Raw genomic sequence first — 10,525 nt, forward strand, 5'->3', positions numbered from 1 at the left:
GGTGGGGTGCCCTTCAGGCTGGCCTCGGCCAGTGGGGATGGGGTACCGGAAAGGGAGAGGCAGGAAGTGTCCAGTCACCCAGGGGAGTGGCCCAGGCTGGTGTCTGGCATGGTGCTTCAGGCAGGTTTACAAAGAGGGGGTGTAACCAAGGACTGGTCAGGCATCTTGCATACTTTGGGGAGGGACCTAGGGCAGAGTCTGAGCTTCCTGGAACGTTCTATCCAGTCCAGGCCTGGCCATACCCCATGCAGGTGAGCCTGGTAGATTGCTCTGTCAGGGTGGTCAAGCGTCCCCACCTATTCTGGGTAACGCAGACCCCACGGACCCCTGGAGTGAAATGGCTCAGCCCCCCCGTCCCCCGGGAATAAGACACCCACCTCCTTAGTATGGTGATACCTCCTCTCCTCCTACAGGGGTGGGTACAGTCTGCAGGCTGTGCCCCACGTGAAGGAGCCTGACGGGTGGCCAAGTGGGCACTGAAATCCAGCCCATCCCCTGCTCACTAGACTCCACTACCCGCTTCTGGGCTGCATCAGCTCAGAGAAGTGGAGCCTTTTCCTAATTCAGACAAAGGTGTGGCCTGTTCCCAAGCTGTGAGCCTGGGGGCGAACCCGGCAGAGAGGGGTGGGTGCCTTCCTAATCGCTCCAGGCTCCACCCAGGCTTGCGGGGGCCCCAGTCAGGCATGTAGGCAGTCTGAGTGATTTTTCTGGGTGTGCTGCCCCAGCACAGCCACTTGCCTGGGCATTGTCATCAGCGTGGCCAGCTGGAGCAAAGGTGTGACATGCAGGGAGCACGGGAACTAGTGAGTCCCAAATAGTGGACTGGGCTTGTTACATTCAGTGTCTCACTAGTGGCCCAGGGCACAGCTGTCCCACAGGACAAGCGGACCCCTGGGCTCACCAGCCTCACACCCCTTCTGGTTACCCTTACATCAGAGCTCCAAGATGAATGATCCATGGAGGTGAGAGGGGAGGAAGGTTGCCAAGGGGAGCAGACAGGGTTTCACCCTCTGCCTGTCGTCCTGGACAGGCTGCAGCGGCTGGAGGCTCAGGGCCAGCGCATATGGCAGCCTTGGACTCCCCGGACTCCCGAGAAGCGGCCGGTACCCTGAGGCTCCCAGGTCAGCAAGGCAGGGAGTTGAAGGCAGCCTGGGAGCAAAGACAGCAGCGGCTGCAGGAGGGGTTGAAGTTGCAGAGGTCTGGTCGAGAAGTGGATGTTTTCACTGCCACCTGTGCCAACCACGAGACCTTCCTAGAGCTGGACAGCCTCGCGGTATGGAGCTCGGGGTGTGCAGCTGGGAAGCTCCTACCCCCAGGAAGTAGGAGCTTAGATGGCAGGCTGGGCGGGAGGCCACTGGGTCGGCAGTGGGTGAGATGGTGCTGACCCCCATCCTCCCGGCATGACCCCAGTCTCTGCATCTCCAGGAGGACGTGTGGGAGGCCCAGAGCCTGCTGCAGCGGCACCAGGAGTTTGAGCGGCTCCTGGATGCCCTGGGCCCTCGAGCAGAGGATCTGCGGGCACGTGGCAAGAAGCTGGCTCAGAGCCAACACAAGTGAGCCTGGGCCTGACTGGGCAGCACCTGCAGAGCCCAGGTTTCTTTCTCAGCCTGCACAGACCTGAGGCTTGGAGAGTGCACGGGGAGTGGGGGGGACAGTGGGGTGCACCCTGGGCTGCGGTGTGTCCGACCTTCGGGGTGAGCCTCAGGCAGAGTGGAGCCTCCCCATATCCTCCCCCACTCTGCCTGCTGTCCCGGGTCCGAGAGCAGCTGCTGCGCGTCCAGGCACAGTGGACCAGGCTCCAGGAGAGTGCGGCCTGGGTTCGGCAGCTGCTGGCTTCCCTCCAGCTCCAGGGGAGGGGCCGGCCCCGGTGCATGAGGCCTCCTTGGGAGGGATGCTTAAGAGTCCACTGCTGAACTAACAACTGTGTGCTATGTGGAGCACTTTAGTTTACAAAGCACTTTCCCACATGTTATGTCATTGACCTCCAAGCATCCCTTGTGAGATAGGCATTATGGCTCCGATTTTTCCAGATGAGGAAAACTGAGGCTCAGGCCACACTGCTCAAAGGCAGGGCTGGGCCCGAAGCCTTGGCCTCTTGAATAACCCTCTCACCCTCCCTCAGCCGGCTGCTCCCCGCCCTCATGGCCTCTGGCCACACTCCAGGCTCTTGCACGGGCCATGGGCTCCAGCTGCAGATCTTGACTCTGTCAGATATTTGTTCTGCCACGATCGATCGGGGCTCAGAGCTGGGCTAGTTCACAGGCCTCCCGGAGCTTAAGCCTGTTTGGAGACAGAGGACCGTCCATGATCTGATGCGGCTGGAGCAGTGGGGACCTGGCCAGATGCTTCTCCTATCTGGGCACAGAGCACCGTGAAGCCAGACCCTGATTCTCCAGGCCTCTGTCTGCTGTTTTCCCTGAGACATCTTTCTCCCCATCTTGGTTTCCCTGTCCATTCTTGGGAGCGGTAACCCCAGGCCCCACCTCTCCTGCACCCCGGGATTGGCTCTGCATCCTGCTCTTCCCCTCGGGGCGCCCTAAGACCCCTTTCCCTAGAGGTCCTCATACCAGCCCTCACCCCCACTCTGTGATACCCACTCTCCCCTGGTTCCTGGGCAGGAATGGAAGCAGGACGTGGCAGAGGTGACCCTGTGGATGGAGGAGAAGTGGCGGATGCTGGCGGACGAGCCATCCCGAGCCTGGCAACATCCTGCAGAAACTCAGGTGGAACAAAACAGCTGAGCGTGAGCTGGTGGCCACCCAGGGGCACGTGGAAGGCCTGCAGCAGGTGCGGGACACTGGACAGAGGGTGCAGGGCCTGCTCAGCTTCACGTTTCCGCTGCACAGCACGTTTGCATGGAGCACGGTCACTGAAGGAAGAATCAACCTGTCTCCATGGAATTAGGATCCCCCAGTTTCCCCCTTCACTCAGCAGGCACCCCCTGGTCTTGGCACCCAAACTAGCCCAGAACGCTTCTGTCACCCCTTCCCCTCAGCTCTAAGAGGCAGCCTGCCGCCTCTGCCTGAATGCAGCCCTCCCACCAGCCATCCGGTGCCTGCTCACCCCACGCTGTTCGCAGGCATCAGAGGAAAGCGCTCCCACCTCTGCCCACAGATTTAGGGCTACGCAGACAGCTCAAGCCCTTGTGGCATGTGGCGTGCAGCTCACAGTCAACCACCACCACTGCTGCACCCTGGGCCCAGCCCGCCACGACCCCTCCTGGTACCAGCAGCTCAACAAGATGCCCCGGGCCTTTGTGTCCACTGCAGGTTGGGAGAGAGCTGTTGAGCAGCAGGCCCCGTGTCCAGGAGGACGTGCAGGCCGGGCTTCAGGGCCTGAGCAGCAAGTGGGAAGAGTTGAACCGCCAAATGGCAGAGCATGGGAAGCAGCTCCGGCGGGCTCGGCAGCAGGACCAGCTCCTGGGGCTGCTGCAGGTTGGCTGAAGAGAAGGGCAGGACACAGGAGGGAGACCGAAGCTGGGCTGGGCTGGGAACAGACAGGACGGGAAGGAGGGGGAGGAGTCGGGGTGTTCTGCTGACTCTGGAGCGGCCCTGGAAAGTCCTGCAGCCTTTGGAGGCCTCTGGCCTACGGCCCGTTGACCCTGGCTTTACCCACCACTGGCCAATCCAGGATTGCCTCCTGTGTACCCATGTGTGCTCAGCACAACTTGAGTCCCCCGGAGAGGAAGAAGCGTGAGGGGATAGGGCTGTTCATGAGGCTCTGGGAGAAGGTGCTGGTTAGGAGTGGGAGAGGTCCCCAGAAGGCCGTTGGTGAACTTGGTATGCTACTAGCACTGCAGCCTTAGAGCCCAAGAAGGGCCACCTGCCAGCCCGTATGTGGAGAGCCTAATGCAGTGCCCGGCGTCCCTCCCCAGGAAGCCAAGGAGAAGATGGAGGAACTGGAGGGGGCCCTGCAGAGTGCAGAAATGGGGCAGGACCTGGGCTCAAGCCGGGGGCTGCAGAAACAGCACCGTCAGCTGGAGGCCTAGAGCCAGGCACTGGCCAGCAAGATGGCTGCCCTCGTTCCCCAGGCCCCCCAGGTGGTCAATACGCAGACCATCGTGGAGGAGACCCAGAAGTACCTCCAGAGGTCCTCGCCTGCTCGTTCCGTCTCCACTCCATTGCGTGTAATCGCCACCATGTGAACCTGAGGGTGGTTTCACCCAGGGAGCCCAGCAGGGTGGCAGCTACAGGCCCTGGGGTTGTCCAAGCCTCCTTCCCTTATGAGTAGAGTCATTCCCGTCAATAGAAATTGACTAGAGGCCAGACGAGAAATTCAGGCAAGGCTTTACTGGGGCCCCTGCTGCAGCAGGCGGGGAGCGAGAACAAACAACAGGTTCCCTTGTTTGCCTGCTCACTCAGTAGGGATGAGCTTGTCAGGCTGGAGCGGTGGCTTAGGTGTTTTGCCCACCCCTCTGGTGGTGGTGAGTGCAAAGGGCGTGAGCTGTACCCTACTTCTGTCCTGACACCCTGTTTTGTTTTTTTGTTTTTTTAAAAAATTATTATTTATTTATTTATTTATTTTTGGCTGCGTTGGGTCTTCGTTTCTGTGCAAGGGCTTTCTCCAGTTGCAGCAAGCGGGGGCCACTCTTCATCGCGGTGTGCGGGCCTCTCACTGTCGCGGCCTCCCTTGTTGCGGAGCACAGGCTCCAGACGCGCAGGCTCAGTAGTTGTGGCTCATGGGCCTAGTCGCTCCGCGGCATGTGGGATCTTCCCAGACCAGGGCTCGAACCCTTGTCCCCTGCATTGGCAGGCAGATTCTCAACCACTGCGCCACCAGGGAAGCCCCTGACACCCTGTTTTTGCTCTTGTTTTGGCTCTTCAGAAGTGGCAATTGGGCTTTTTTGGTATTTTTATATCTTCTGTCCAGAATTTGCCCCAATGGGGCATGCACGCAGTTATTTTTAGTCCCTTATAGTTTCTTTGTATTCTGTTGCGCAAGGAGACGTTTGTCCAGGTGCCAGCACTGCAGCAAAGGGTCCCAGGTCCCAGCCTGTCTCAGCTGGGGTCTGGGCCCTCTCCAGCTGCCTCCCCATCATCAGATGAGGCTTCCCTAACCCCCACCTCTTTCTTCATGGGTCTCTGGCTGGGCCAAGAAAAGGACTGAGCGTGACCCCTCACCTGTCCCCAGCGTCCCCCATCTGCTCCCTCCACCCAGGTTCGAGTCCCTTCAGGGATGTCTGGCCGCCCGGCAACTGAAGCTGCAGGCCTCCGTTGAACTGTACCAGTTCCACCACCTGAGCAACATGGAGCTCACTTGGGTGGCAGAGCATATGCCTGCACCCAGCGCTGGCTCCGATAAATACTTGGATGGTGCCCACGGTCTTCTCCGCAAGCACGAGGTAACGGTCCTCATTTTCTCCCAGGATCCCTGATGTCCCATTCCCAGACCCTAGACGCCCTCCACCGCTACTCAGGGGTGCCTGATTGCCCCCAGCCCTTCTCTGCCAGCAAGTTTTGCCATGACTGAGCCCTGGAGCTGCATCCACGGCTCTGTTCTGGGCACCCCATGGCTAAGGGAAGCCCAGACGCAACAGCCGCTTGTGCCGTTCTGGGGCAGGAGCTCCGCGCAGAGGTGGAAGCCCACCAGGGACAGGTGCGACGGGTGCTGGGCTCCGGCCGCAGCCTTGCAGCCTCAGGGCGCCCCCAGGCCCAGCACATCGTGGAGCAGTGCCAGAAGCTAGAAGGCCGCTGGGCGGAGCCGGAGCAGGCCTGTGAGGCGCGGTAGCGTGCAGAGGGCACGGGGTCAGGGGAAGTAGCCAAAGTCGGGCAGCCTCTGCGAGTGAGGTCTGTGGGACCTGGAACTCTCAGGGAGCTGGGTCAGTGGTGAGAACTCTGGGCCCGGGGCTGCTGGGTCCCCATGGACAAAGAAGCCTCTTTTTGCTGCCTGCTGGAGAGCATGATGTCCCCAAGGGGTGATGGAGGGTCCCATCTGAGATCGTCAAGGTGAGTTGGCACCATTCTTGATAGTATTTCCTGGACGTATCAGAGCTGGAAGACTGAGTGGAGGAGAAGTGGCCTCTGGTGAGCAGTCAGGACTGTGGCGGGGACGAGACAGGCACGGTCAGGCTCATCAAGAAGCACGAGGTAATGTGTCCTGAGCATCTCCCACATGGTCTGGACTGGGGTGACGATGGGCCATGAGGAAGGGGTCTGTCACACGCCCAAAGGACACACCCTGCTTCTCGGAGGCACAGAGCCCCGCTCTTTCTTCCTGAAGACTGTCCAGCCCCTTCCCCACCCCCACCCAAATCCTGCAGGGCCCCCTGCTCACCCCCAGTTCCCCACCCCTTCTTCAGGCACCACCCCTTCGAAGAGCCCATCCCCCTTCTTTCATCTCTGTAGTGGTCCACACTCCTGTGGCCTCAGGATTTCTCTGCCTTCTCTTCTTGCTTCTTCTCCTCCCCCTGGCACTTTTCTCCTCTCTTGGGGGTGTCACCTGTTCCAGCCCTCCCCACATCTTCCACAGCCTTCTTCCTCCCACACGTTGAATACCATGCTTTGAGTTAACCAAACACCGTGCCTGAAACCTACCTCATGAGCATCCCTGATTAAAGCGAGGGAGGCCTGGAGCCCCCTCCTCCTTCCTGCAGTCTGTCTCTCAGAACCACAAGCCCTGAGCCCCACAGCAATCCTGGTTCCTCTCGTCACTGAAGTGTCCTGCTGTCTGGGCGTTTTGTCTACACAGCCCTAGTGGTCAGTGTTTCAGGGTCCTGACTGAGGACTTTCAGGGAGCCATTCCTAAGGGGCGTGCCTGTAGCCATGGCCTCATGGAGCTTCAGCGTCCCAGGCCTCCTGGGCAGCTCGCTTAACTCCATCCATTTTTTATATTGCGATGCTGGGGCCAGTACCACGCCCCCTGTGGCCTCTCTTCCTTGGCCCAGATGACCCATCATTCACCCTTCCCTGCTAAACAGTGAGCCCCCTGTGGGCACAGACTGGGTCTTCACTTTCATGGAACAGTAAGGAACCCCATCACTGTTGGGTAGGTGGATGACGGGTGCGTGAGTGAGCGGATGGGTTGGCATGGGTGGTTGAGTAGAAGGAGGAGAAGGATGGGTGTGCGATCAATGGGTGAACGGATGGGAGGGTGGGTACATGAATAGATGAATGAGTCACCCAGTCTGAGCCTTGCGTGCTGGCAGGCCCTGCAACAGGAACTGGCTCTTACTGGAGCTCCATGGAGGAGCTTGACCAGAGAACCCAAACCCTCACTGGCCCCGAGGCCCCTATGCAGCTGGGCGTGGTGCAGGAGAGGCTCCGGGAGCGGCTGCGGGCACTGCAGGAGTTGGCAACCACACGGTGAGGGGCGCTGTACCCCTCCCCAGGTTTAGGGGGCCTAGCCACGGTTGGCTGTTTCCGTGCCATAACCCTGAGTTGGAAGGAGCCCGTGACCCCAGGCCCACGGAGATGGCAGATGGTTCCTTGCTGTGTGCTGCTCTCCTTTCTGTAAATTCCTCAGGGAGGCCCACTGGGCAGGAACTTGGACCCCCAGTCCCTGGCTCCCCATCTCTTCCCCACATCCACACCCTCACCTGCCCTATTCTGGCCTTCTTATGTTTACTTCTCCCTGAATCCAGAGCCTCAAGCTGGGAGAGACCATGAATAACCTCCTCCTTCAGGTCACCTGTTTTGGCTGGGCCAGCTGTCCCCAGGGGGGTGGGCAGCTAACTTCTGGGGAACCACGGGCTATCCCCACAGGGAGCGGGAGCTGGAGGGGACCCTGAAGATGCACGAGTTCATGAGGGAGGCCGAGGACCTGCAGGGCCGGCCGGCCAGCCAGAAGCAGGCAGTCAGAGGAGGAGAGAGCCTTGGGGAGGACTGCCAGGACGCTCTGGTGAGAAGAGGCCGGGCAGGGAGGAAGCCCCGAGGCAGGGCGCTGGGGGCAGGCGGCTGGCTGGGCTGTGTGGAGAAGGGGGCCCTGGCTCATGAGCCCTGGCTGAGGACAGGCCCTCTGGGTAGAGTGGGCAGGCCCTGCAGCCATCCAACCCCCCATGGTCCAGATGTCACTGAGGTGCCTCACTCCCCAGGCTGCTTGCTGTCTCGCCAGCTAGGGGCCACTCTGTCACCTACTCCCCTCTCCCCTCAGCGCTTCTGCACCAAGTTTGCAGAGATGGGGAGCCAACGGGTGGCAACCCGCCAGCAGCTGGCAGAGAGCCTGCTAGAATGTGGGCACAGCGCTGCCCCCAAGGCCCGTCAGATGCAGCAGGATCTGCAGTGAGTGCCCAGCGGACCCAGGGCGTGGGTTTGGGGGAGGGTGCTGGGCAGGCAGGTCCTGGACTGTTAGAGGGCACGTGCTCCCGGGGCCACACTGGCTCTGTCTGCACCTGAGGTGTCGGGAAAGCGGGATGCTTCCAGGGAAGCCGAGCCTGCCACGGGTGCAGGTCAGAGAGTCCTGCCCAGGCCCCCAGGGACACTTTTCCAAACCTCTGGCTCCCAGGACTTGGAGGAGGGGCTGTGGGAACACTGCCTAGCTGCCCACTGGCTGGTTTGGCTCCTCCCCCAACCTGTGAGCTTTGAGGCAAGGTCATCCTCGTTCATAACCCCTAGCGCAGACCCTGACCCAGCCTTAGGAGCTCAGGGAGAGTTTACTGAGTTAAATGAGGAATGGAGAGGAACGATTGTAATCTGGTTGACTTATTGAGACTCGAAGGCACAAGATGTAAGGAGTATCAAAGAGCACAGGAATCAGTTAAGTGCTGAGCGTGACAACAGCAAAGGACTGAATTCAAAGCAAAGCTAGAAAGAGAGGCTCCAGGGCCAGGGCCAGACAGGAGAGGGGGTTAAGAAGGGGAGATCTGGGCCAGTCCTGGATGCAGCCCAGAGAGCAGGAGGGCTGACCAGCCTAGCAGAGGGGGCAGAACGAGGTGCTGGGTGAATAGCTGATCTGCTGCCCGTCTCCCGCACGCCTGTGCGCAGGGCTGCCCGGTTGGAGCTGTGGGCGCTGACTCAGGCCCGCGGCCGCCTGCTCCGAGATGCTGAGATCACCCTCAAAGTTCACAGAGATATGTTGGAAGCCCTCACCCAGGTCCAGGTGTGAGCCCAGGAGGAGGAAGGGGGTTCTTTCTAGAAGTGGATCAGTGCCCCACCCTCCAGTCCTGATCCCCGTGGCCATCTCCTTTCCTCGGGAGAAAGCCACAAGCCTCCCCTGTGGTGTGGCCCGGGACCTGTGTGGGCTGGGGGCCCAGCTGAGGAGACACGGGGCTGGAGCGTGAACTCGTGGGCACTGAGCGCAGGTGAGCCCAGGTCTGGCTGCCTCTGCCCCGCAGGCCCCCTCAGGCCTCTGCCCATCTTCTCTCTAGCTTTTCCCCGCTCTCGGCTCTCGGGGCCACCCGTCAGGCCCATTGTGCATGGAGGGCAGGGCCCCGGGAGGGAGCCGTGGGATAGGCAGGCCCTTCAGCCTCTAGGAGGACACGACCCTTCCCTCCCTATCACTACCCTGCCCCCAGCTGCAGGAGCTGCTGGAGGCTGGAGGAACGGTGCAGGAGCTGCTGGAGGCTGGAGGAACGGTGCAGGAGCTGCTGGAGACTGGAGGAACGGTGCAGGAGCTGCTGGAGGCTGGAGGAACGGTGCAGAAGCTGCGGCCTGGGCCTCAGACCCAAGCGGTGCAGCAGAGGCAGCGGGCCCTGGTGCAGGCTTGGGAGGCCCTGAAGCTGCACGTGGAGCAGCGCCGGGTCCAGCTGGAGCGGGAACGGCTCCTGGCCGGCTTCCATGCAGCGGTGAGGGCTCTTCCCTCCCCGGACTCTGTGTGTGTGTGTGTGTGTGTGTGTTGTACCGTGAGTGTGCATGCACTAATGAGACCCTCCAACCCTGGAGGGAAGACGAGTGGGGACACGAGGAGGAAGAGCACTGGGCATGTGCGGGTGTCCGTCTGGCCAGGCAGAGGGCTGAGCGCGGGGGACGCAGCAGTGACTCCTTAGGTTTGGGTCAACACCAGCCCAGGTGAGTGACAGTGCAGTTAGGAGGCAGGGGTCCCAGCCAGAGCTCAGCAGGAGAAACAGCCCAGGAAAGCCCAGAACTGGAGATCTGAATGTCCTAGACAGTGACCTCTGGATCAGCTGGCATCTTTTTAACATCTGTGTTTAGCTCTCTGCTAGGAGCTGTGAGTGGGGAGAGGAGGTGATATAGAGCCTGTGAAAGATGGAATCACTGCTGTCAGGGAGCCTATCTAGCTGGGGGGGGGGGGGAATGAGCCTAATACCCCAGAGAGTTAGATTGGGACAGTGGGCCCTGGCTGTGGGTGTCCTAGGAGTCCCCTTATCCCAGTGCCTGATAGACAGGGAGACCCAAACTATAACACAGCAAAAAGGCTTGAGTTTAGAGACCCAACTCTGCCACTTTCTAGCAGCATGGGCTCGAGCAAGGCACTTACCCCTAGCTTGTTACCCACTGTGTGTGAGCGTCTGAAGGTTACAAAACTCCCTCACACACGATGTACAATTTACCTTTCTTCATCTGTGCAATGAGGTGTTGGGACAAGGATCCAAGGCCGCTCCAGCTCTAACATGTGTTTGTACACAAATCAA

This window comes from Balaenoptera acutorostrata, chromosome 3 (genome assembly GCF_949987535.1).
Source record: "Balaenoptera acutorostrata chromosome 3, mBalAcu1.1, whole genome shotgun sequence".
Classification (NCBI taxonomy): domain Eukaryota; kingdom Metazoa; phylum Chordata; class Mammalia; order Artiodactyla; family Balaenopteridae; genus Balaenoptera; species Balaenoptera acutorostrata.